Source organism: Thalassophryne amazonica, chromosome 11 (genome assembly GCF_902500255.1).
Source record: "Thalassophryne amazonica chromosome 11, fThaAma1.1, whole genome shotgun sequence".
In the NCBI taxonomy this organism is placed as follows: domain Eukaryota; kingdom Metazoa; phylum Chordata; class Actinopteri; order Batrachoidiformes; family Batrachoididae; genus Thalassophryne; species Thalassophryne amazonica.
In genome coordinates, this window is record NC_047113.1 from 111,105,135 (window position 1) to 111,131,060 (window position 25,926).

The following is a 25,926-nucleotide window of genomic DNA, read 5'->3' on the forward strand; positions in this document are numbered from 1 at the left end:
AACAGATAATATAACAAATGAGAAGAACAAAATAAACAAGGGATAAACAATGAAAACACATACTAGCTGAACAAAACAAGAACAGAACTGGACAATGGCTAAAGCATAAAAGTAACAAAGAAACAAAGTGGCAAAGCAAAACAGAACATAGAATAAACACATGATGAAAATAAACAACTAATAAATCAAAGTGGGAACAGAAGATGAGGCAAAGAAAGGGGCAAAAAAGGGATCAAAGCCTGGATCAGGGCTGGGCATGACACCCGCTCATGTCTGAGAGGATTAGGGTGCTGTCCGGTTGTTTTCTTTGTCTGATGAATTGATCCTCCTCGAATCTCGGTCTTGGAGAGAAAAGAAAAAAGATATTAGGATCTTACGTCACAACTATCTGAATCAACCAGTCCCTTTATACCCTCGTGTCATCACATCGCGGTTGCCAAGTTTTGTTGGAGCTGACCTTTTTACCATAGTATCACATAACTGTGAACCCAAAACATCAACATGTAAATATCAAACAATGTATCTTGGTTGCCTCTGCACGTTCCTTTAATGAGAAGAGAAGACTAGGACTCAGACCATTTCTCAGCTTGACCTCATCACAGTTTTAATTAACAGAAGTTCTGCTTGGTTCAATACAGGCCTGACAAAGTAAATCTATAGCCTACTACAACCCCTGGCAATAATTATGGAATCACCGGCCTCGGAGGATGTTCATTCAGTTGTTTAATTTTGTAGAAAAAAAGCAGATCACAGACATGACACAAAACTAAAGTCATTTCAAATGGCAACGTTCTGGCTTTAGGAAACACTATAAGAAATCAAGAAAGAAAATTGTGGCAGTCAGTAACGGTTACTTTTTTAGACCAAGCAGAGGGAAAAAAATATGGACTCACTCAATTCTGAGGAATAAATGATGGAATCACCCTGTAAATTTTCATCCCCAAAACTAACACCTGCATCAAATCAGATCTGCTCGTTAGTCTGCATCTAAAAAGGAGTGATCACACCTTGGAGAGCTGTTGTACCAAGTGGAATGACATGAATCATGGCTCCAACACGAGAGATGTCAATTGAAACAAAGGAGAGGATTATCAAACTCTTAAAAGAGGGTAAATCATCATGCAGTGTTGCAAAAGATGTTGGTTGTTCACAGTCAGCTGTGTCTAAACTCTGGACCAAATACAAACATGGGAAGGTTGTTAAAGGCAAACATACTGGTAGACCAAGGAAGACATCAAAGCGTCAAGACAGAAAACTTAAAGCAATATGTCTCAAAAATCGAAAATGCACAATAAAACAAATGAGGAATGAATGGGAGGAAACTGGAGTCAACGTCTGTGACCGAACTGTAAGAAACCGCCTAAAGGAAATGGGATTTACATACAGAAAAGCTAAACGAAAGCCATCATTAACACCTAAACAGAAAAAAACAAGGTTACAATGGGCTAAGGAAAAGCAATCGTGGACTGTGGATGACTGGATGAAAGTCATATTCAGTGATGAATCTCGAATCTGCATTGGGCAAGGTGATGATGCTGGAACTTTTGTTTGGTGCCGTTCCAATGAGATTTATAAAGATGACTGCCTGAAGAGAACATGTAAATTTCCACAGTCATTGATGATATGGGGCTGCATGTCAGGTAAAGGCACTGGGGAGATGGCTGTCATTACATCATCAATAAATGCACAAGTTTACATTGATATTTTGGACACTTTTCTTATCCCATCAATTGAAAGGATGTTTGGGGATGATGAAATCATTTTTCAAGATGATAATGCTTCTTGCCATAGAGCAAAAACTGTGAAAACATTCCTTGCCAAAAGACACATAGGGTCAATGTCATGGCATAGGGTCAATGTCATGGCCTGCAAATAGTCCAGATCTTAATCCAATTGAAAATCTTTGGTGGAAGTTGAAGAAAATGGTCCATGACAAGGCTCCAACCTGCAAAGCTGATCTGGCAACAGCAATCAGGGAAAGTTGGAGCCGGATTGATGAAGAGTACTGTTTGTCACTCATTAAGTCCATGCCTCAGAGACTGCAAGCTGTTATAAAAGCCAGAGGTGGTGCAACAAAATACTAGTGATGTGTTGGAGCGTTCTTTTGTTTTTCATGATTCCATAATTTTTTCCTCATAATTGATTGATTCCATATTTTTTCCCTCTGCTTGGTCTAAAAAAGTAACCGTTACTGACTGCCACAATTTTTTTTTTCCTGATTTCTTATAGTGTTTCTTAAAGCCAGAAAGTTGCCATTTGAAATTACTTTAGTTTTGTGTCATGTCTGTGATCTGCTTTTTTGTCTACAAAATTAAACAACTGAATGAACATCCTCCGAGGCCGGTGATTCCATAATTTTTGCCAGGGGCTGTATATCTATAGTAAAGAACCTTGCTTATCGCTTCTACCTTTCTTTTGTACAATTCTTGACATAGCATGACTATGTTAGATGTTGTCCTCAGTCTGATTTGTCATCTGGGCCACCTTCTTGACAAGCGCTATTTTCCCATCTTTCATCATCATCTTTTTCTTAGGCATTACCTAAGAAAAAAGTGTGCACTCAAGATGTTCACATGACCTGCGATTTTATCTGACCTTGCTAACTGAAACCAACAATTTTCACATCCCTGTAACAAACATATTTTTACACAATAAACTGTTCTTTCAGCATATCTACTTAGAAACAGCAGCAACCACATGGCAACAGCAATAAAGGTCACATCAGGTCACAGCACTTCAATAACGGTCATATAGAAAAAATAGAAAAAAAAAACATACAGTAGTGTTCAGAATAATAGTAGTGCTATGTGACTATCAATCAATTAATCAATCAATTTTTTTATATAGCGCCAAATCACAACAAACAGTTGCCCCAAGGCGCTTTATATTGTAAGGCAAGGCCATACAATAATTATGTAAAACCCCAACGGTCAAAACGACCCCCTGTGAGCAAGCACTTGGCTACAGTGGGAAGGAAAAACTCCCTTTTAACAGGAAGAAACCTCCAGCAGAACCAGGCTCAGGGAGGGGCAGTCTTCTGCTGGGACTGGTTGGGGCTGAGGGAGAGAACCAGGAAAAAGACATGCTGTAGAGGGGAGCAGAGATCAATCACTAATGATTAAATGCAGAGTGGTGCATACAGAGCAAAAAGAGAAAGAAACAGTGCATCATGGGAACCCCCTAGCAGTCTACGTCTATAGCAGCATAACTAAGGGATGGTTCAGGGTCACCTGATCCAGCCCTAACTATAAGCTTTAGCAAAAAGGAAAGTTTTAAGCCTAATCTTAAAAGTAGAGAGGGTGTCTGTCTCCCTGATCTGAATTGGGAGCTGGTTCCACAGGAGAGGAGCCTGAAAGCTGAAGGCTCTGCCTCCCATTCTACTCTTACAAACCCTAGGAACTACAAGTAAGCCTGCAGTCTGAGAGCGAAGCGCTCTATTGGGGTGATATGGTACTATGAGGTCCCTAAGATAAGATGGGACCTGATTATTCAAAACCTTATAAGTAAGAAGAAGAATTTTAAATTCTATTCTAGAATTAACAGGAAGCCAATGAAGAGAGGCCAATATGGGTGAGATATGCTCTCTCCTTCTAGTCCCCGTCAGTACTCTAGCTGCAGCATTTTGAATTAACTGAAGGCTTTTTAGGGAACTTTTAGGACAACCTGATAATAATGAATTACAATAGTCCAGCCTAGAGGAAATAAATGCATGAATTAGTTTTTCAGCATCACTCTGAGACAAGACCTTTCTGATTTTAGAGATATTGCGTAAATGCAAAAAAGCAGTCCTACATATTTGTTTAATATGCGCTTTGAATGACATATACTGATCAAAAATGACTCCAAGATTTCTCACAGTATTACTAGAGGTCAGGGTAATGCCATCCACAACTGTAATATAGCTTCAGTTCTCAGCAGGAAACCGATGGATTGCCTACTCTGGGTAGGGAATGAGGCCTTGCCCCAAGTGAAGGAGTTCAAGTACCTAGAGGTCAATGGGGTGTGAGATTGGCCAGAGAACTGGTACAGCAAGGACGGTGTTGCATGCACTCGACTGTACTGTTGTGACAAAAAGGGAGCTGAGCCAAAAGGCAAAACTCTTGATCTACTGGTCAGTCTTTCAGACTTGTTCACCGAGTTCTTGTTTTTAAAGCCACTAATGATTGCTGTACAATCATCCCTCCCTGACAAAAGAAAAGTTGAAAGACATCATTAAAAGCCCAAGATTACAATGACTTTCATGCCCATATGTAAACTTCTGACCATAACTGTAATTATACCAAAAGCAGTTGTCAGACTAAGACACCATCCAAGCCATCAGTGTTTTGATGCCTTGCAGTGTGACAGGATTCTTCCGCTTCATTCCTGTTGAGAACAAGACATGCAAACTTTTACAGTTGTACATCATCTCAGACTTTGAAGTCAGTTGCCTTCAAGCAGACAATCTCTAGAGATTTGCACTTGTCTCTGCCGTTCTTTATCTTCTGTACCATTCTCTCGCTCTACTTTTTGTAAAAGTGCAGGGAAGTGGTTGTGAAATATCTCCCAGAATCCTTTGTTTTTCATGTAAATCAGGATTAAGTTGATGTTTTTTTCCCTGGTCTAATGTCAAGGCAATGTCTCCTCTTTAGCCTCAGGCACACACAAACACTACGATGCATTATTCTTCCTGTTTCAGCCTCATCAGCTCGCTCCCTGTGCCTTCTGGGAAGTGGTGTCCAAACATCACTTATCATCTCCATGTGAGCCGCACTGCGTGCACGTGTCCCGTTCTGCAGGAAGTCATTAGTTAGGCGAGCAGATGGCTGCCATGTAAAATGAGAGTGTTCCCGAGGCCTTCATTATTCTGCAGGAGCAGACTGATGGCGCTGTACACTGGCACGCCTCATCAGACGTGGGTGGAGACAAAGCACCAAACCAGGAGATTCAGCTGCAGGCTGAGGAGGAAGAAGGAATTAACAAAGCCACAAGATCTTCTGAATTCACGCAAAACCATAAGTGAAGGAACGGAGCTCCCAGAAAAGCGTTTGATCACAGGACGAGGACTCCTCCAACTCTTGACCCATGCGGTTCTCTGAGCCTCCTTTGAGCTTTATACTACTTCAGTTTAGACAAACACCACTTATTAAAGTATCCTTCATCTATCTGCAGTGTAGCGAACCGACTGCAAACAATCTGTGAACACAACCAGCCAAACAAATAAACCATTCTTTCAGTCAGAGTCAGGCCTTGTTTTAAAAGAAGCTGAAAAAGCACACACATGACACTTTGGTGTGTTTTCATCCTGCAGGATCTGCTGTCTGTGATGTTTATTATGTCAGTGGACTTTTTTTTTTAACTGCAAACAAAATCTGCCAGTCTGCTCAAAGAAGTAAAGGTCCAGTCACATGGCATACGACGATTCCTGAACAAAGCGAAAAACGAAGCACCAGCTGCAAGAACGAAGCTGCGTGAAAGTTAAACAATGTCAACGAAAGTCCAGATTTCTTGTTTCATTTGGGCTTCGTTGCCCTTTGTTCAGTGCCGTGTGACTGGGCTATAACCTGAACCTGAACATGTCATTCAGCAGACTGTCTTTGCAAGATGCAAACAGTAAAGCTCGCGATTTTTGTTGATCGCTCCATTAAATGACTGCAGTTTCTTTACTTTTATAAGAGGAATATCAGATGATAGGATAATTGTCAGACGGTGACTGATGAAAATATATATTATTATTTAACATTGCTACTTAAAGTTATATTTCAGCTGCACAGGAGCAACGTAAAATACTTCTTTTGCAAATCAAACGTCATGCTCGGAAAACATTTTCATCCCCTTGAGCTTTAACACAATTATTTTTTGATGTCATCTTATTTTAAAAAAATCATGCTTGGTCCAAAAATTTCTAAAATTGTTCCCTTTAAAACTCCAGTGAAAGTAAATCTTAGCAACACCATAGATCAAACAAAGAGGAAGTGCCAAGAGGAAGGCACCTTGTTATACTGCAGCACGGTGTGGTTTGCAAGCTGCACAGAGGACAGGAGAACGCTGCAGTGAGTAAATAAAGCAGCCCAGAATATCATCGGCTGCCCTCTGCCCTTCTTGGAAGATACTGCCATCTCCCATGGCCTCAGCAAATATCAGCTCGGATCAGTCACATCTGGTCTAGGATCTCTTCTGTCTCTGACCCTCTGACAAAAGATTCAGAAGCCACAGGTACCAGACAAATCGTCTCAAAGACCGCTTTTACCCGTGGGTGAACAGTCTCTTGAATGCAGAAATGTGACCCCCATGGGTTCCAAATCCAAAGAACAATTCAACCAACTGCAATATTTATACTTAACATTGTGATGTCTTTCACTGACATGTTTGTATATATTTTTTTATTTCACTGACATGGTATATATATATATATATATATATATATATATATATATATATATATATATATATATATATATTCTATTTTATTTATTCTGTTCTAGAAGTGTTTTAATCTTGTACTGGAAGGAAGATGCTAATTTTGTTGTATCCCCAGTGTACAATGACAACAAACAGCTATTCTATTCTGCTCTATCTATCTACCTACTCTACCTACAATGATTTGCAAATCCTCTTCAACCTATATTCAACTGAATACACCACAAAGACAAGATATTTAATGTTCAAACTGATAAACTTTATTGTTTTTGTGCAAATATTTGCTGATTTTGAAATGGATGCCTGCAACACATTTTAAAAAAGTTGGGACGGAGCAACAAAAGACTGGGAATGTTGATGAATGCTCAAAGAACACCTAATTGGAAACAGGTGAGTGTCATGATTGGGTATAAAAGGCGCATCCCCAAAAGGCTTAGCCATTCACAAGCAAAGATGGGGTGAGGATCACAACTTTGTGAACAACTGTGTGAAAAAATACTTGAACAGTTTAAGAACACAGTTTCTCAATGTTCAATTGCAAGGAATTTAGGGATTCCATCATGTACAGTCCATAATATAATCAGTGCGACCTCACACTCATCTGGACTGTCTCTGTTCTCTGCCAGCAGTACCGGGTCTGACTGCTGAAGACAGTGGCCACCTGGGGCGCAGGGCTTGGCAGCTCCGGTGTTCTTCAGCTCCGTTGGCGGTGGAAGCTGTGTGGATCCGGCTTTTCTCTCGCCAGGCGTCTTCTATCGTCGAGCCTGCCCACACGTCACCTGGTGTATGATTGACAGTCACTGTATTGTTATTGTCTGTACATCGTTGTGTGATTCACAACATTAAATTGTTACCTTTTGGCTATTCCACTGTCCGTTCATTAACGCCCCCTGTTGTTGGTCCGTGTCACGACACTTTCACAACAACATGATGCTCACGTCCTCTGCCTGAGGGGGCTTAAAAGGCTGCACACAAAGAACATACAAACAGAAGAACTCGAGGGCTGACTCATCATCATGTGCTACCAAGTGCACAGCACCGCCATTGAAAGTGCCAATTTGCAGTGCGTTACCCCAGCATTACTCAACCTGTTTACCTTTGCATTGCTTCAATTATTTCTTTAAGTTAGCTCTGTGGTGTATGCGTCTGTTACGGCCATCGATTTCTGTTTAATCCAATAGATGGCAGATGCAGCCTTTGAGCTGTTGCCAGGCAGCCGCCATCTTGCTTAGTGTTTTTACATTACATGTAAAACGACATTACATGTCGTCAGACATTAGGGCCCTGTCCCACTGGGGAGAGGATTAATTGCACATGAATTGAGTACACAAATTGCGGGTGTTCGTTGTCGTCCGCAACAAAAATGGCCAAAAATGACAAATGTCCCAGTATGAATTACGGATATATTAATAATATATAGTGAATATATGATGAACAGTCACAGTTATATAATGCATGTAGTGAGGAAACTGATCCGACACATTGAGATTATCACGGCAGCATTACGGGTGTATTATGAATGCATCGCGCACATGTTGCGCGTGCACGGCATCTGCATTGCGGTCATAAAAGAAGGGCACTCGCTCCTTTCGGCATCACTATTCACACCAACAATACAGCCTCTGGAGCATTTGCTGGACTTGGACAAGTTGATCACAGAGTTAATGTTCATTTTGTCATGCGAGGGTTCATGAGTTTGGGGAGCGGGAGGAGGAAGCCGCTCGGGGTGTGAGACGGTGTTTTTTTTTTTCTTTTTTTTTTGAGTGTGTCACAGAAAACAGACTTCAGCGTGAGTTGTGGCTAAACAGCAACTCTTCCTTTTGTTGGTGTTAAATAAAAGTCCTGGATTGCAGCAGCTACGTCTTTGTGGATCTACACAGCTGGACCGGCACTGACTGGCAGGTATGTCACTTTCTGCCACATATAGTACTTTGGGTTTACGTGACGTGTTTGTTATGCATTCACAGATTGTCTGCAAATCAGCTGCAAAGCAGATGTAATAAAAACACTTTATTCATGGCCAATCTGTATGCATTCGCTACAACATATTTTAGTTTGTGATGTGGACATGATGGGCACAATATATATCTGTTTTACACACTGTCCCAGTCCGCTGCCAAGCCAAGCAAATCCCCGTCAGTTGCGGATATCAGCGGTTAACGACAGATATACAGCGCATAGAGTGAGTATGTATTGTGTATGAATTGAGTATGTATGGAGTATGTAAGGCGGATGTCATCCACATCCAGGATTTTTGAGTAGCTCAAAAATCCTGGATGCGGATTGATCCTGCGTGATCGGATGACGGCCGACTCATACAGGCATGTTACATGGATATTGCGGATTTTTGGCGAATATGGGCCAATTTTGTGCGCAATCCATATGCAAATCCTCCTAAACGACAGTGGGACAGGGCCCTTAGATTAAATAGACATCTATGATGTGCTGACTTAAACTTGAGTTAAAGTGATCTCAAAATGCTGTTTTGTGCAGTGTTTGGGTGCAGTGACTGGTTAAATAAAGGTTAAATAAATATATAACTAATAAATTGTGGAGTGAGCTTTCATAAGTGTCTATTATACGAGTATGTAATATAAATGATTTGGGGAAATGATTAAAATTGCTGAATAAAGGTTAGAAAATGATTTATTCTTGTGTCAGGCTATATTGTGTAAAGTAATGACTTCAGTTTTACTTTCATAAGTCTCAATTTATCTGTTTTTATTTAGCCTTCTTAGGATTTTTTTCTTCACATCAGGTTTTCCATCCTGAGATATTCTGTAAGAGCAAATTCATAGAGCCGGGGATGAATGTGGCTTGAGAACAGCGAGAGCCGACCTGTCCCGTGGCATCAGGGAGGCAAAAAAGGACGACACACAAAAGATAATGTCCACTTCAAAGACATAAGGACGCACAGAGCCTATGGCCAGGCATTCAGGCCGTCACTGACTACAAGCTAGCACCACAGAACTGTGATAGCAACACCTTTCTGCTCAACAACCTGAACCGCTTCTTTGCATGCTTTGAAGCACTGAACACCACACAGCCATTGAAGACCCCACCCCCTCCCCACGACCAGACCCTGTGCCTCTCGGTCGCCAGCATGAAGAAGACACTGGTGGCCATCAACACCCGCAAAGCAACAGGTCCGGACAACATCCCTGGTTGCGTGTTGAAGGACTGGGCAGAGGAGCTTAAGGATGTCTTCACAGACATCTTTGACACTTCCCTGAAGCAAACTGTTGTTCCATCATGCTTCAAAGCTGCCACCATCATACCTGCGTCAAAAAAAATCAGCTCTATCCTGCTTCAATGATAAACGTCCGGTGGCACTGACACCCATCATCATGAAGTGCTTTGAATGGCTAGTCATGTCACACATCAAATCCATCCCCCCCCCCCACCCTAGACACCTCCCAGTTCACATACAGAGCCAAGCAATCTACAGAGGACGCAATCTGCTCAGCCCTGCACCCAGCCCTCACCCATCTGGACAAGAAGGACTCGTATGTGAGAATGCTGTTCATAGATTTCAGTTCAGTTCAACACCATAACACCTTAACAGCTCATCTGCAAACTGGACAAGCTGGGGCTCAGCACTTGCCTTTTCAGCTGGCTGTTGGATTCCTCACCCAGAGGCCACAAGCAGTCCGTGTTGGCAACAACACCTCAAGCAGCATTGTATTGAACACAGGGGCTCCCCAAGGCTGCATGCTCAGTCCACTGCTCTTCACATTACTGACACATGACTGCACAACAGCCCACAGCACAAACCACACAGTGAAGTTTGCGGATGACACAACTCTCGGGCTCATCACCAAGGGCGATGAAACTCACTACAGGGAAGAGGACAACCTTCTGACCACGTGGTGCAGAAACAACAACCTGCTGAATGTCAGCAAGACATATATATATATATATATATATATATATACATACACTCAACAAAAATATAAACGCAACACTTTTGGTTTTGCTCCCATTTTGTATGAGATGAACTCAAAGATCTACAACTTTTTCCACATACACAATATCACCATTTCCCTCAAATATTGTTCACAAACCAGTCTAAATCTGTGATAGTGAGCACTTCTCCTTTGCTGAGATAATCCATCCCACCTCACAGGTGTGCCATATCAAGATGCTGATTAGACACCATGATTAGTGCACAGGTGTGCCTTAGACTGCCCACAATAAAAGGCCACTCTGAAAGGTGCAGTTTTATCACACAGCACAATGCCACAGATGTCGCAAGATTTGAGGGAGCGTGCAATTGGCATGCTGACAGCAGGAATGTCAACCAGAGATGTTGCTCGTGTATTGAATGTTCATTTCTCTACCATAAGCCGTCTCCAAAGGCATTTCAGAGAATTTGGCAGTACATCCAACCAGCCTCACAACTGCAGACCACGTGTAACCACACCAGCCCAGGACCTCCACATCCAGCATGTTCACCTCCAAGATCGTCTGAGACCAGCCACTCGGACAGCTGCTGAAACAATTGGTTTGCATAACCAAAGAATTTCTGCACAAACTGTCAGAAACCGTCTCAGGGAGCTCATCTGCATGCTCATCGTCCTCATCGGGGTCTCGACCTGACTCCAGTTCGTCGTCGTAACCGACTTGAGTGGGCAAATGCTCACATTCGCTGGCGTTTGGCATGTTGGAGAGGTGTTCTCTTCACGGATGAATCCCGGTTCACACTGTTCAGGTCAGATGGCAGACAGCGTGTGTGGCGTCGTGTGGGTGAGTGGATCGAGTGGCCCATGGTGGCGGTGGGGTTATGGTATGGGCAGGCGTCTGTTATGGACAAAGAACACAGGTGCATTTTATTGATGGCATTTTGAATGCACAGAGATACCGTGACGAGATCCTGAGGCCCATTGTTGTGCCATACATCCAAGAACATCACCTCATGTTGCAGCAGGATAATGCACGGCCCCATGTTGCAAGGATCTGTACACAATTCTTGGAAGCTGTAAATGTCCCAGTTCTTGCATGTCACCCATTGAGCATGTTTGGGATGCTCTGGACCGGCGTATACGACAGCGTGTACAAGTTCCTGCCAATATCCAGCAACTTCACACAGCCATTGAAGAGGAGTGGACCAACATTCCACAGGCCACAATTGACAACCTGATCAACTCTATGCGAAGGAGATGTGTTGCACTGCATGAGGCAGATGGTGGTCACACCAGATACTAACTGGTATCCCCCCCAATAAAACAAAACTACACCTTTCAGAGTGGCCTTTTATTGTGGGCAGTCTAAGGCACACCTGTGCACTAATCATGGTGTCTAATCAGCATCTTGATATGGCACACCTGTGAGGTGGGATGGATTATCTCAGCAAAGGGGAAGTGCTCACTATCACAGATTTAGACTGGTTTGTGAACAATATTTGAGGGAAATGGTGATATTGTGTATGTGGAAAAAGTTTTAGATCTTTGAGTTCATCTCATACAAAATAGTAAGTCCCTTCGGCTGCTCCCTTGTTTGCACTTGGGGTCGCCACAGCAAATCCAAGGTGGATCTGCATGTTGAATTGGCACAAGTTTTACGCCGGATGCCCTTCCTGACGCAACTCCACATTACATGGAGAAATGTGGTAGGGGTGGGATTTGAACCCGGAACCTTCTGAACTGAAACCAAGCGCATTAACCACTTGGCCACCACCCCTGAGTTCATCTCATACAAAATGGGAGCAAAACCAAAAGTGTTGCGTTTATATTTTTGTTGAGTGTAGAAAGGTGATCATTTCCTCCCTCAGTTCACAGACCACCTGACGTTGTGTAACAGTAGGTCAGAGTGCTCAGCTGACAAACCAACAAGTCGTGTGCGAAACAACCTGTGCTGAAGACTGGATGTTGCTCTGATAAAGTTCACTGCAGCAATCACAGAGTCCATGGTACTTTTCAACTCAGCACTAAGCTGAGAGCAGAGGACACTCTGGTGAACGAGACAGTGGACAGACTGTAGTTTTGGTGCAACAGCAGATGGTCGTGCAGACAGTCCTTTGACCCTTCCTGCCATTGAGGGAGCTCCATCTGTAACCAGCAGGTTAATACGCTCCAGGTCCAGTCCATTGTCTTAAAAAAAGAGCAATAATCTTTTGGAAAATTATTTCCCCTGTTGTTTGTCCTTCCATTGGAATTAGGCCCAACAGATCCTCCTTCAAACAGTCACCGTTGAAAAACCGCACATACAAAGTTGTGCTGTATCAGAGCTGTCAGTTGACTCATCCACAGCCAGCGACATGAATTCAGCTTTCTTCAACTGACTTAGAAGAGTCTCGAAAACATCTGTGGCTAAAACATCCAGTCGTCTTGCAGCTGTTGTATCTGACAGAGGGATTGACTTGATTGAAGTCATTACCTGCTGTTTTAGCTTGTGCGCTACCAGCTCGTCGACGGCAGCTAATATACATTCTTTCACTGTTTCGGAGTCAGTGAACGGCATTTTCTTTTTAGCAAGAACCCGCAACACGCAGGGATGCTGCAGTTGTCTTCTGTTGCAGAGTGCAGCTATGGGAGAAGATTGCAGTGCTTCGCTTGTAGTTCAGATTAAGTCCTTTTATTTTTATTTGATGAGCATCAGAACCCGGTGGATATTCATTGTCAAAACAGGAGTGAAGTGCCTCCGCATGTTATATTCCTTATTCACCGAGCAACAGTCAGAACACAGCAGGCACATAGGATTGCCTTCGGCATTTTCTACATGCACATATTTACCAGGCCAGTCATTATTAAATCTTCTAATTTTGTTGTCAACTTTACGTCTCTTCTCCTTTGAATGTGCCCAGTTGTCGTCTTCTTCTTCGTTCGAGTTTACTGGCAGTTTGCAAACCAATACGGTACATTACTGCCACCAACTGTTCTTGTAGAGAAGACACTCCTCACTCAAAGCCTGCTCACAGGCGATTGACGCAACCGACAGGTGTGAAAAAACTCACGCATGCGCACAAAGGTTCAAGCTTGGCTGACGCAATCACACCATATGGTTTTTGAAAAAAATAATAAGGTCGGATACTTTTCTAATAGACCTCGTATACACACTGGGACTGTAGAGCTGGGAGATGATGGTGACAAAAGAAAAGGAGATGTTGGCCGTATCTTCTTTCCACTGTGATGGGGAGGGAACGTAAGATCATTGGCAAACAAAATGGATGAATCATCATCACTCGTGAGGAGCGACAGTGTGTTTCTTGAGGGCTCAGTCTTGTGCTTCATGGAGACAAGGCTGCACGACAACATATACACTCTGTAGTGAGTTTTTCCAGCTTTCAGTTGGTATAGGGGGACCAGAGCTGCACTGACAGTGGCCAAAAGAGAGGCAGGGGAGTTTCTGTCTACGTGAACAATAAGTGGTGCAATCCTAGACGCATTATGGTGAAGGAGCGTGTGTGTAACCCAGACATTAAGCTGTTGGCAGTGAGTCATCCCCCTTATTATTTGCTGAGGGAGTTTTCTGACACCAGTGTCCTTATTGCTTACATCCCACCGATGGCAGATGCGTTGCAGGCCAGTGACATCATCACCTCCATGACAGGGAGGCTGCAGACGCTGCATCACAGTGCTTTTATTGCTATCTCTGGGGATTTTAACCATGTTACCCTTTTGACATCCCTTCCCACTTTCAAGCAGTTTGTCGATTGTAAAACAAGAGACAGTCAGACTATAAACCTGCTGTATACTAATACAGCACCACAGGCCTCCCCCCACTCGGCAAAGGAGACCGTAGCATTGGACAATCGACATTCCTGCAGTGTGACAGCAACCTGTCATCACTACCTCTAACCTTCATGATATGAAATTTGAGGTTCAACAGGGGTCTGTCTTAAGCCCTCGTTTTTCTCTTTATATAACATCCCTTGGGCACATCTTGTGGCATTTTGGGATTGCCTTTCATTGCTATACTGATGATACTCAGTTATGCATGCCAATAACTGCTGGTTATATCGTCCACATAAAATCCTTAGAAGATTGCCTTGCATCAGTGAAAAGCTGTATGTCCAGCAAATCTTTTTAAATTCATTTTTTTTGTAAAGGGACCATGTACAATAAAGAATATAAATGTTTCCATTTGATGCAGTGTACCAGAGTTAGCTTAAAGCTAATTTACATCTACAGTCCCTTGGTAGGTCACGATTAAAACATAAATAATAAAACATCACAAAAACATAAGCTCAAAGCTGCAGAGCTGTAAATCACCCACAAAGACATATACAGTGAGGAAAATAAGTATTTGAACACCCTGTAATTTTGCAAGTTCTCCCACTTAGAAATCATGGAGGGGTCTGAAATTTTCATCTTAGGTGCATGTCCACTGTGAGAGACACAGGGCTGTATATAGGAATGTGAAAGGGGGGGTTCAAATCCTTGAGTTGGGGGTCCAGTGGGCCGCAGGGTCCCTGGTGGGGTCGAGGGGCAACGCCCTTGTGGGGGGGCTCAGGGGGGTGAAGCCCCCCGAAGCAGAAGCTTTTTGAGGATTTCGAGTGGTAAAAAGCTACTTAAATTTCATTTGAAACCCAAAATGTATCATTTTAGGAAATACATTTTTATATACAAATAGTCCTTGCTTGGGATTGGATCAGTTGCCATAAGAACCACCCAGGAAGAACCAAGATAACATTAATGGAAACTTTATACCTGCCTGTCAGTTGCGTGTGAAAAAACTCACGCATGCACACGAAGGTTCAAGCTTGGCTGATGCAAGCGCACATGATTCAAATCCATATAGTTTTTGCAAAAAATAAAAAGGTCGTATTTAGTGGTATTAATATTCGTGTTTACATTATGAATATGTACGTATATGTACGTTATGTATTAAAATAGCGGTATTTAATTTGGCGACCTTGTTTAACTTGCGAAATCTGCATAATAAATCCCACGCGAATATTTGCACCTTTAAAGTATTTGCGACAGGAAGGAGAAGCTCCCTTTATTTCTCAGCTTATACATACAAACATGTTTTTTACAAAGCAGATAAGTGTAATTGTGTGTCTACATGGGTATTTACAAGCCTACTAATCTGTTTGATATCAGAGGATAGGGACCAGGGAGCAAAAATTCTCAACCCCTATGGGAAAAGTTTATCTAGCAGTTTCCCCTTTCATCACTTAAGGGATTACTCTGGCAGAGGAAATTGAAACTTGAGGGTGTGTGATAATAGCTGTGTAACAGTTAGTGCTTGATGCTTATTATCAATGAAAAGAAAATACATAACGTTGATATCCAGATCAGAAAAAAATCAGCATAATTCTCGGGGGGGGACCTGAACCTGAACCCCCTCTATATGTGGGCATGAGACATAATCCAAAAAAAAAAAAAAAAATCCGGAAATCACAATGTATGTTTTTTTAATAATTTATTTGTATGTTACTGCTGCAAATAAGTATTTGAACACCTGCCAACCAGCAAGAATTCTGTCTCTCACAGACCTGTTTATTTTTCTTTAAGAAGCCCTCTTATTCTGCACTCTTTACCTGTATTAATTGCACCTGTTTGAACTTGTTACCTGTATAAAACACACCTGTTCACACACTCAATCAATCACACTTTAACCTGTCCACCATAGCCAAGACCAAAGAGCTGTCTAAGGACACCAGGGACAAAACTGTAGACCTGCACAAGGCTGGGATGGACTACAGCAGACATGTTCAAAGTCCGGCCCGGGCGCCAAATCCGGCCCGTGTTTAAATTTCCACTGGCCCGCAGCCTCTGTCCTAAAATCAACAATATATAGCACTGTCGACCACAGTATAAAATACACGTGCACAAAAAAGCTATTTTATATTTCACCAGAAGATGGCAGTAGACCTGTGGCTGCACTCTCGCTGAGTGACCCTTGGCGTGATCCTTTCCTGCCCACTTCAAAAATGGTGAGTGTGAGTAAAAAAAGGAAGGTTGACAGCGAGGGCCGCCGCTTCCAGGACAAGTGGAAATTGGAGTATTTTTTCACTGAAATACAAAACACCTGTGTCTGTCTAATTTGCCAAGAGACTGTGGCTGTTTTTAAGGAATTCAATATCAAGAGGCACTACCATACAAAACATACTAACTACGACAAGCTAACTGTGAACAAACGCGCACAAAAACTGAAGCAACTGGAAGCTGTTTTAATAGCACAGCAAGAGCCCATGTGTTGTGTGGGCCGCTGAAGAGGAGGTACTGCTGGCCCACCACCACCAGAGGGCGCCCTGCCTGGAGTGCGGGATCCAGGCACCAGAGGGCGCTACCGCATCATGGGAGTAATCTGGGTGACAGCTGTCACCCATCACCAAACACAGCTGTTTCTACTCAGCACCGAGGTATATCAGGAGGACGGCGTCTCCACCTCAGTGCCGAGATATCGCCTAAGACCAAGGTAACATTCTCTGCAGCATATTCTGTGATTGATAAACTTGTTAAACCTTTCAGGACTGGTGACTACTGAGACCCTCCTTCTTTGGATAAGTACTCACCTTCCTGCTGAACTTTGCCAAGAGGTGGAGGCGGCTTCTCCCCTCTCTGTACTGGGTGCGTTCATCCACTCCTGTGTGTTCTTGCTCTCTCCTGCCAGCAGTACCGGATCCGACGAGCGGAGGCAGTGGCCACCTGGGAATTCGGGACTTGGCGGTTCCAGTATTTCCGGGGTTCGGTGGCAGTGGAGATCTGGGTGGTTCCGGTTCGACTGAGACGGACGTCTCCTATCTTCGAGCCTGCCCACACGACACCAGCGGATTCGACCCTAAACATTGTGTTTGTTATACTACTCGTGCTTGTTTCAGTAGTAAATCTTGTTTTTTACTTCCTCCATTGTCCATTCATTGCGCCCCCTGTTGTGGGTCCGTGTTCCTACACTTTCACAACAGGATATCTCGGCCCGCGTCATGGATCCCGAGGGGCGTCAACCGGCTGTTGAACGGCCAATGGAAGACCAAGGCGCAGCGGAGGCTTCGGGAGGGGTAATCGGTGAGTTGCAGCGGATCCTCACCGCTTTCACCTCTCGGATCGATTTAATGACCGAGCAGCACGTTCTCCTAAACCGCAGGGTGGAGGCTCTCGCCGCACAAGTGGAGGCGCGCCCTTCGGGCGCCGCTGCGGCTCTCCCTCCCGAGGACCCTGCGCGTGAAAGTGACGTTCCACTGGTCATTCAACGGTCCCTTCCTCCGTCCCCAGAAGCTTACATAAGCCCTCCAGAACCGTACGGAGGCTGTGTGGAGACGTGCGCGGACTTTCTTATGCAGTGTTCGCTCGTCTTCGCTCAGCGTCCCGTGATGTACGCGACTGACGCTAGCAGAGTAGCTTATGTGATAAATCTGCTTCGTGGGGAGGCACGCGCTTGGGCTACAGCGCTCTGGGAGCAGAACTCACGGCTCCTTCATACATACGATGGGTTTGTACGGGAGCTCAGAATGGTGTTCGATCATCCCAATAGAGGAGAGTCCGCTTCAACCGCACTACTGTCCATTCGACAGGGACGCCGGAGCGCAGCTGCCTATGCAGTCGCCTTCCGCATCGCGGCGGCGAGATCCGGCTGGAATAGCACTGCCCTCCGCGCTGCCTTTATAAACGGACTGTCACTGGTCCTAAAAGAGCACCTGGTGGCTAAGGACGAACCGCGGGATTTAGATGGGCTTATCGATCTAGTCATACGACTCGACAACCGGTTAGAAGAACGCCGTCGGGAACGAGGCGAAGGGCGTGGCCAGGCACGCGTCGTCCCTCTCCCTTCCGGGTCCGATCGAGCTCCGCCCTCCCCACGCTCCTCTGTTCCTGCGCTCCGTGCGCCTATGGCTCCCCCTGCTGACGAAGCTATGGACACGAGCAGGGCAACATTTAGGGCACATGGAGCACAAAGGAGGCGGGCCCACGGAGCTTGTTATGTTTGTGGCTCGAGTGAGCATATGGCAAACGACTGCCCCGAGCGGTTAAACTCCAACGCCCACCCCTAGAGACTGGGCCAGGGGTGGGCAAAAACATTCGACGTGGGAGACACCCACATTGCTACACGACTCCCAGTCACGATCCTGTTCGAGGACTCAACCCTGAAGGCCCCAGCACTGGTGGACACGGGCTCTGAGGGGAATCTGCTTGACAGTAGATGGGCCAGGGAGATAGGGCTCCCTCTGGTGGCTCTTACCTCGCCTGTGCAGGTTCGGGCACTAGATGGCTCCCTACTCCCACCAATCACGCACAAGACACCTCCAGTAACTCTGGTGGTGTCAGGTAACCACCGGGAGGTGATCGAGTTCTTTGTGACTCAGGCCACCTCCCGTGTGGTTTTAGGGTTTCCATGGATGCTTAAGCACAATCCCCGGATTGATTGGCCGTCCGGGGTAGTGGTTCAGTGGAGCGAAACCTGCCATCGGGAGTGTCTCGGTTCCTCGGTTCCTCCCGGCTCCCAAGCTAAGGAGGAGGTCCGAGTCCCGCCCAATCTGAAGGCGGTGCCAGCGGAGTATCATGACCTCGCTGACGTGTTCAGCAAGGATCTGGCTCTCGCGCTTCCTCCCCACCGTCCGTACGATTGTGCCATTGATTTGGTTCCAGGCAGTGAGTTCCCGTCCCGTAGGCTGTACAACCTCTCACGGCCGGAACGCGAATCAATGGAGACCTATATCCGGGACTCATTAGCTGCCGGATTGATCCGGAATTCCACCTCACCGATGGGCGCAGGTTTCTTTTTTTGTGGGTAAAAAAGATGGCGGGCTTCGTCCATGCATTGATTACAGGGGGTTGAACGAGATCACGGTTCGCAACCGATACCCGTTGCCCTTGTTGGATTCAGTGTTCACTCCCTTGCATGGAGCCAAAATCTTCACCAAGCTGGATCTTAGAAATGCGTATCATTTGGTTCGGATTCGGAAGGGAGACGAATGGAAGACGGCATTTAACACCCCCTTAGGTCATTTTGAGTACCTGGTCATGCCGTTCTGTCTCACTAATGCTCCCGCGACTTTTCAAGCGTTGGTAAACGATGTCTTGCGGGACTTCCTGCACCGGTTCGTCTTCGTATATCTAGACGATATACTCATCTTTTCCCCGGATCCTGAGACTCATGTCCGGCATGTCCTTCAGGTTCTGCAGCGGTTGTTGGAGAACCGTCTGTTTGTGAAGGGCGAGAAGTGTGAGTTCCACCGCACTTCTTTGTCCTTCCTGGGGTTTATCATCTCCTCCAACTCCGTCGCCCCGGACCCGGCCAAGGTTGCGGCGGTGAGAGATTGACCCCAACCAACAAGCCGTAGGAAGCTGCAACAGTTCCTCGGTTTTGCTAATTTCTATAGGAGGTTCATCAAGGGCTACAGTCAGGTAGTTAGCCCCCTGACAGCCCTGACCTCTCCAAAAGTTCCCTTCACCTGGTCGGACCGGTGCGAGGCCGCGTTCAAGGAGTTGAAACGGCGCTTCTCGTCTGCACCAGTTCTGGTGCAGCCCGATCCTAGCCGCCAGTTAGTGGTTGAAGTGGATGCCTCGGACTCAGGGATAGGAGCGGTGCTCTCCCAGAGCGGGAAGACCGATAAGGTCCTTCACCCGTGTGCCTATTTTTCTCGCATGTTGACCCCCGCTGAACGGAATTATGACGTCGGCAATCGGGAACTCCTTGCTGTGAAAGAGGCCCTCGAAGAGTGGAGACATCTGTTGGAGGGAACAGCCGTGCCATTCACGGTTTTCACTGACCATCGGAACCTGGAGTACATCAGAACCGCCAAGCGTCTGAACCCCAGGCAAGCCCGCTGGTCACTGTTCTTTGGCCGTTTTGACTTCCGGATTACCTACCGCCCCGGGACCAAGAATCAGAGATCGGATGCATTGTCCCGGGTGCACGAAGATGAGGTCAAAACGGAACCGTCGGATCCCCCGGATCCCATCATCCCGGAGTCCGCTATCGTGGCCGCCCTCACCTGGGACGTGGAGAAGACCGTCCGGGAGGCCCTGACCCGTGTCCCGGACCCCGGAAACGGACCAAAGAACAGACTGTACGTCCCACCAGAAGCTAGGGCCACAGTCCTGGACTTCTGTCACGGTTCTAAGCTCTCCTGTCACCCAGGGGTGCGAAGGACCGTGGCAGTCGTCCGGCAACGCTTCTGGTGGGCATCCCTGGAGACCGACGTCCGGGACTACGTCCAGGCCTGTACCACCTGCGCCAGGGGCAAGGCCGATCATAGAAAGACCTCAGGGCAACTACAGCCATTGCCTGTGCCTCATCGCCCCTGGTCCCACATCGGCCTGGATTTCGTCACGGGTCTCCCGCCGTCCCAGGGAAACACTGTTATCTTCACGATAGTGGACCGTTTCTCCAAGGCGGCCCACTTCGTGGCCCTCCCGAAGCTCCCTACGGCCCAGGAGACAGCGGACCTCCTGGTCCACCACGTCGTCCGTCTGCATGGCATACCATCAGACATCGTCTCCGATCGCGGTCCCCAGTTCACCTCGCATGTCTGGAGGAGCTTCTGCCGGGAACTGGGGGCCACGGTCAGCCTCTCGTCTGGGTACCATCCCCAGACCAACGGGCAGGCAGAGCGGGCGAATCAAGAACTGGAGCAGACACTTCGCTGTGTGACAGCCACGCACCCGACGGCCTGGAGTACCCACCTGGCCTGGATCGAGTACGCCCACAACAGTCAAGTGTCATCAGCCACCGGCCTCTCCCCGTTTGAGGTGTGCTTGGGGTATCAGCCCCCCTTGTTTCCGGTGGTTGAGGGAGAGGTCGGCGTGCCCTCGGTCCAGGCCCACCTACGGAAGTGCCGTCGGGTGTGGCGGGCCGCCCGCTCTGCCTTGTTGCAGGCCCGGACGAGGGCGAAGAAACATGCAGACCGGCGACGAGCCCCGGCCCCCAAGTATCGTCCTGGGCAGGAGGTCTGGTTATCCACCAAGGACATTCCCCTACAGGTTGACTCACCTAAACTGCAAGAACGATACATCGGACCGTATAAAATCCTCAAGGTCATCAACCCGCCGCAGTGAGGCTCCAGCTTCCGGCCTCACTGCGGATCCATCCAGTTTTCCATGTTTCCCGGATCAAGCCTCTTCACACCTCACCCCTCTGCACCCTGGGTCCGGCACCGCCTCCTGCCCGGATCATCGACGGAGCACCGGCTTGGACTGTCCGCCGGCTCCTTGACGTCCGTCGGATGGGCCGGGGTTTTCAGTATCTGGTGGACTGGGAGGGGTACGGCCCCGAGGAGCGCTCCTGGGTGAAGAAGGGCTTCATCCTGGACCCGGCCCTCCTGGCCGACTTCTACCGACGCCATCCGGACAAGCCCGGTCGTGCGCCAGGAGGCGCCCGTTGAGGGGGGGGTCCTGTTGTGTGGGCCGCTGAAGAGGAGGTACTGCTGGCCCACCACCACCAGAGGGCGCCCTGCCTGGAGTGCGGGCTCCAGGCACCAGAGGGCGCTACCGCATCATGGGAGTAATCTGGGTGACAGCTGTCACCCATCACCAAACACAGCTGTTTCTACTCAGCACCGAGGTATATCAGGAGGACGGCGTCTCCACCTCAGTGCCGAGATATCGCCTAAGACCAAGGTAACATTCTCTGCAGCATATTCTGTGATTGATAAACTTGTTAAACCTTTCAGGACTGGTGACTACTGAGACCCTCCTTCTTTGGATAAGTACTCACCTTCCTGCTGAACTTTGCCAAGAGGTGGAGGCGGCTTCTCCCCTCTCTGTACTGGGTGCGTTCATCCACTCCTGTGTGTTCTTGCTCTCTCCTGCCAGCAGTACCGGATCCGACGAGCGGAGGCAGTGGCCACCTGGGAATTCGGGACTTGGCGGTTCCAGTATTTCCGGGGTTCGGTGGCAGTGGAGATCTGGGTGGTTCCGGTTCGACTGAGACGGACGTCTCCTATCTTCGAGCCTGCCCACACGACACCAGCGGATTCGACCCTAAACATTGTGTTTGTTATACTACTCGTGCTTGTTTCAGTAGTAAATCTTGTTTTTTACTTCCTCCATTGTCCATTCATTGCGCCCCCTGTTGTGGGTCCGTGTTCCTACACTTTCACAACAGGATATCTCGGCCCGCGTCATGGATCCCGAGGGGCGTCAACCGGCTGTTGAACGGCCAATGGAAGACCAAGGCGCAGCGGTGGCTTCGGGAGGGGTAATCGGTGAGTTGCAGCGGATCCTCACCGCTTTCACCTCTCGGATCGATTTAATGACCGAGCAGCACGTTCTCCTAAACCGCAGGGTGGAGGCTCTCGCCGCACAAGTGGAGGCACGCCCTTCGGGCGCCGCTGCGGCTCTCCCTCCCGAGGACCCTGCGCGTGAAAGTGACGTTCCACTGGTCGTTCAACGGTCCCTTCCTCCGTCCCCAGAAGCTTACATAAGCCCTCCAGAACCGTACGGAGGCTGTGTGGAGACGTGCGCGGACTTTCTTATGCAGTGTTCGCTCGTCTTCGCTCAGCGTCCCGTGATGTACGCGACTGACGCTAGCAGAGTAGCTTATGTGATAAATCTGCTTCGTGGGGAGGCACGCGCTTGGGCTACAGTGCTCTGGGAGCAGAACTCACGGCTCCTTCATACATACGATGGGTTTGTACGGGAGCTCAGAACGGTGTTCGATCATCCCAATAGAGGAGAGTCCGCTTCAACCGCACTACTGTCCATTCGACAGGGACGCCGGAGCGCAGCTGCCTATGCAGTCGCCTTCCGCATCGCGGCGGCGAGATCCGGCTGGAATAGCACTGCCCTCCGCGCTGCCTTTATAAACGGACTGTCACTGGTCCTAAAAGAGCACCTGGTGGCTAAGGACGAACCGCGGGATTTAGATGGGCTTATCGATCTAGTCATACGACTCGACAACCGGTTAGAAGAACGCCGTCGGGAACGAGGCAAAGGGCGTGGCCAGGCACGCGTCGTCCCTCTCCCTTCCGGGTCCGATCGAGCTCCGCCCTCCCCACGCTCCTCTGTTCCTGCGCTCCGTGCGCCTATGGCTCCCCCTGCTGACGAAGCTATGGACACGAGCAGGGCAACATTTAGGGCACCTGGAGCACAAAGGAGGTGGGCCCACGGAGCTTGTTATGTTTGTGGCTCGAGTGAGCATATGGCAAACGACTGCCCCGAGCGGTTAAACTCCAACGCCCGCCCCTAGAGACTGGGCAATGAAATGAACGAATGAATGAGAAGTGGACAATGAAATGAACATGAGTGAAGAGTTTCTTGACCTCCAGAGCCTTAAGGAGGCACAGAGGAACAGAGTTATTTGCTTGTGTTTGCTCCGCTGTAGATGACATGAAATTACCGTGGAATAAAGTCACTGGGATTATTACTGATGGTCAGCGAAGAAGGACGCAAAGCTATAAAACGCCACTGTATTATTCACCAACAAGTTCTCTGTGCCAAACATCTGAAATATGATCATGTTATGAAACCGGTGATAACGGCAGTTAATTATATTCGCTCCAAAGCCCTGTGCCACCACCAGTTTCAACAGTTTCTATTCGACATCCAGGCTGAATACAGAGATGTTGTGTATCACAACAATGTAAGATGGCTCAGTCGGGGGTCTGCACTGCAGCGCTTCTACTGTCTTAGGGAGGAAATCAGACAATTCTTGGCAAAAAAGGGACAACCAATGCCAGAACTATCTGATCCTGTTTGGCTGTTTGATTTTGGATTTTTAGTTGACATAACATGACATCTGAACGTGCTGAACATGAGCCTTCAGGGGCAAAATGCAGTCGTAAGCCAACTGTAATTCACACATCAAAGCCTTTGGGACCAAGTTACACCTTTTCAAAAGGTACCAGTCACAAATACAGCCCAATACCACACATTTCCCATCACTGCAGGAAATAATGACCAATTTTCCACAGAACAATATCAGTGGGCAAATGAGGAGGGATGTAGCAGACATCTCATCTCTGGCTGAGGAGTTTCAACAGCGCTTTCGGGATTTTGCCGCTATAGAAAAGGAGATCACACTTTTTTCCTCTCCTTTCTCCGTGGACCCCGATGACGCTCCGGACCACCTGCAGCTGGAGCTCATTGAGCTGCAGTGTGATGCAGAGTGTCGCAGTCGGCCCCAACAGCTCACGCTTGTGAACTTTTACCGCCAGTTGGATAAAGGTTCCAGGTTCCAAGAGATTCAAAAATTTGCAAAGAAAATGCTGAGCTTGTTTGGCTCGACATACTTGTGCGAGAAGACATTCTCGATTATGAACATTAACAAAAACCGCCCTGAGGGATGAGGCTAAGTGACTCTCACCTGCATGACATCTTGCGCATCAAAACCACTGTTTTTGAGCCAGACCTGGCCTATTTACTGCAGTCCAGATCTCAGCATCACCCGTCACATTAGAGCAGGTAAGACAAGTTATTGTAGTCTTCTGATGTGAATAATTCTAAAATCTCAGCGAAACTGATTTTTTGTGTGTGTGTGTGATTATCAAAACCACAGTCATGAATATGCACTGAGTCATGCCATTGACAATCAAAGCGGGTCCTGTAAACCCGACAAATTAAATATTAAAATCAAATTCGGGGCGAGCAGCCTGTTTTTCCATTTCATATTTTTGAGCTGCGTCTAAAATTGAAATAATGAAAAACACAGCCTTTTTGTTTTTGATATCTGATTTGTAATCAGATAGCATAGCATATTTTTTATTTTTTATTTTTGATGGTCAGTTGAAAACCAAAAGAATACAAAATGGCCCTCAGTGTTTTGTACTTCTGAATAAGACAACTGTTAGCATTATTTTCCTGTTCATGTTTTGAATTTCGAAGTTTGCAGTGAGAATTTATTAGTAAATGTAGTGTAATGTTCAAATCAAACCGAGAAATGTTTAATCTTCCTGACAGATTTTTTTTTTTTTTTTTTTTTGGAGACAGACTTTTTCTTCATTTTATGTGGACTTCAAATCTGAAAAGCAGAGTCATTTTGGTTAAAAACTTATGTAGAATTATTTGTGCTGTGTGTGAAGAAATGAAAAGTATGCCATTCGCAATAAAAATTCCATAAAATAGTTAATGTGTGTTTAATATTAATGGTTCAAAGAATGTCAGGCTGAATTGGTCAGCAAAATGTTTGGACACCCCTGGACTACAGGACAACAGGAAAGCAGCTTGATAGAAGACAACAACTGTTATGATTATTTATTAGAAAGTGGAAGAAACACAAGATGACTGTCAGTCTCCCTCGGTCTGGGATTCCATGCAAGATCTCACTTTGTGGGGTAAGGATGATTCTGAGAAAGCTCAGAACTACACAGGAGGACCTGGTCAAATGACCTGAAGGAGAGCTGGGACCACAGTCACAAAGACTACATTAGTAACACATGATGCTGTCATGTTTAAAATCCTGCAGGGGCAGCAAAGTCCCAGCACAAGTCCAGGCCCGTTTGAAGTTCACCAGTGACCATCTGGGTGATCCAGAGGAGGCATGGGAGAAGGTCATGTGGTCAAATGAGACCAGAATAGAGCTTTTTGGAATCAAATCCACTTACCATGTTTAGAGGATGAGAACAACCCCAAGAAAACCATCCCAACTGTGAAGTATGGGGGTGGAAACATCATACTTCTGGGGGTGCTCTTCTGCAAAGGGGAC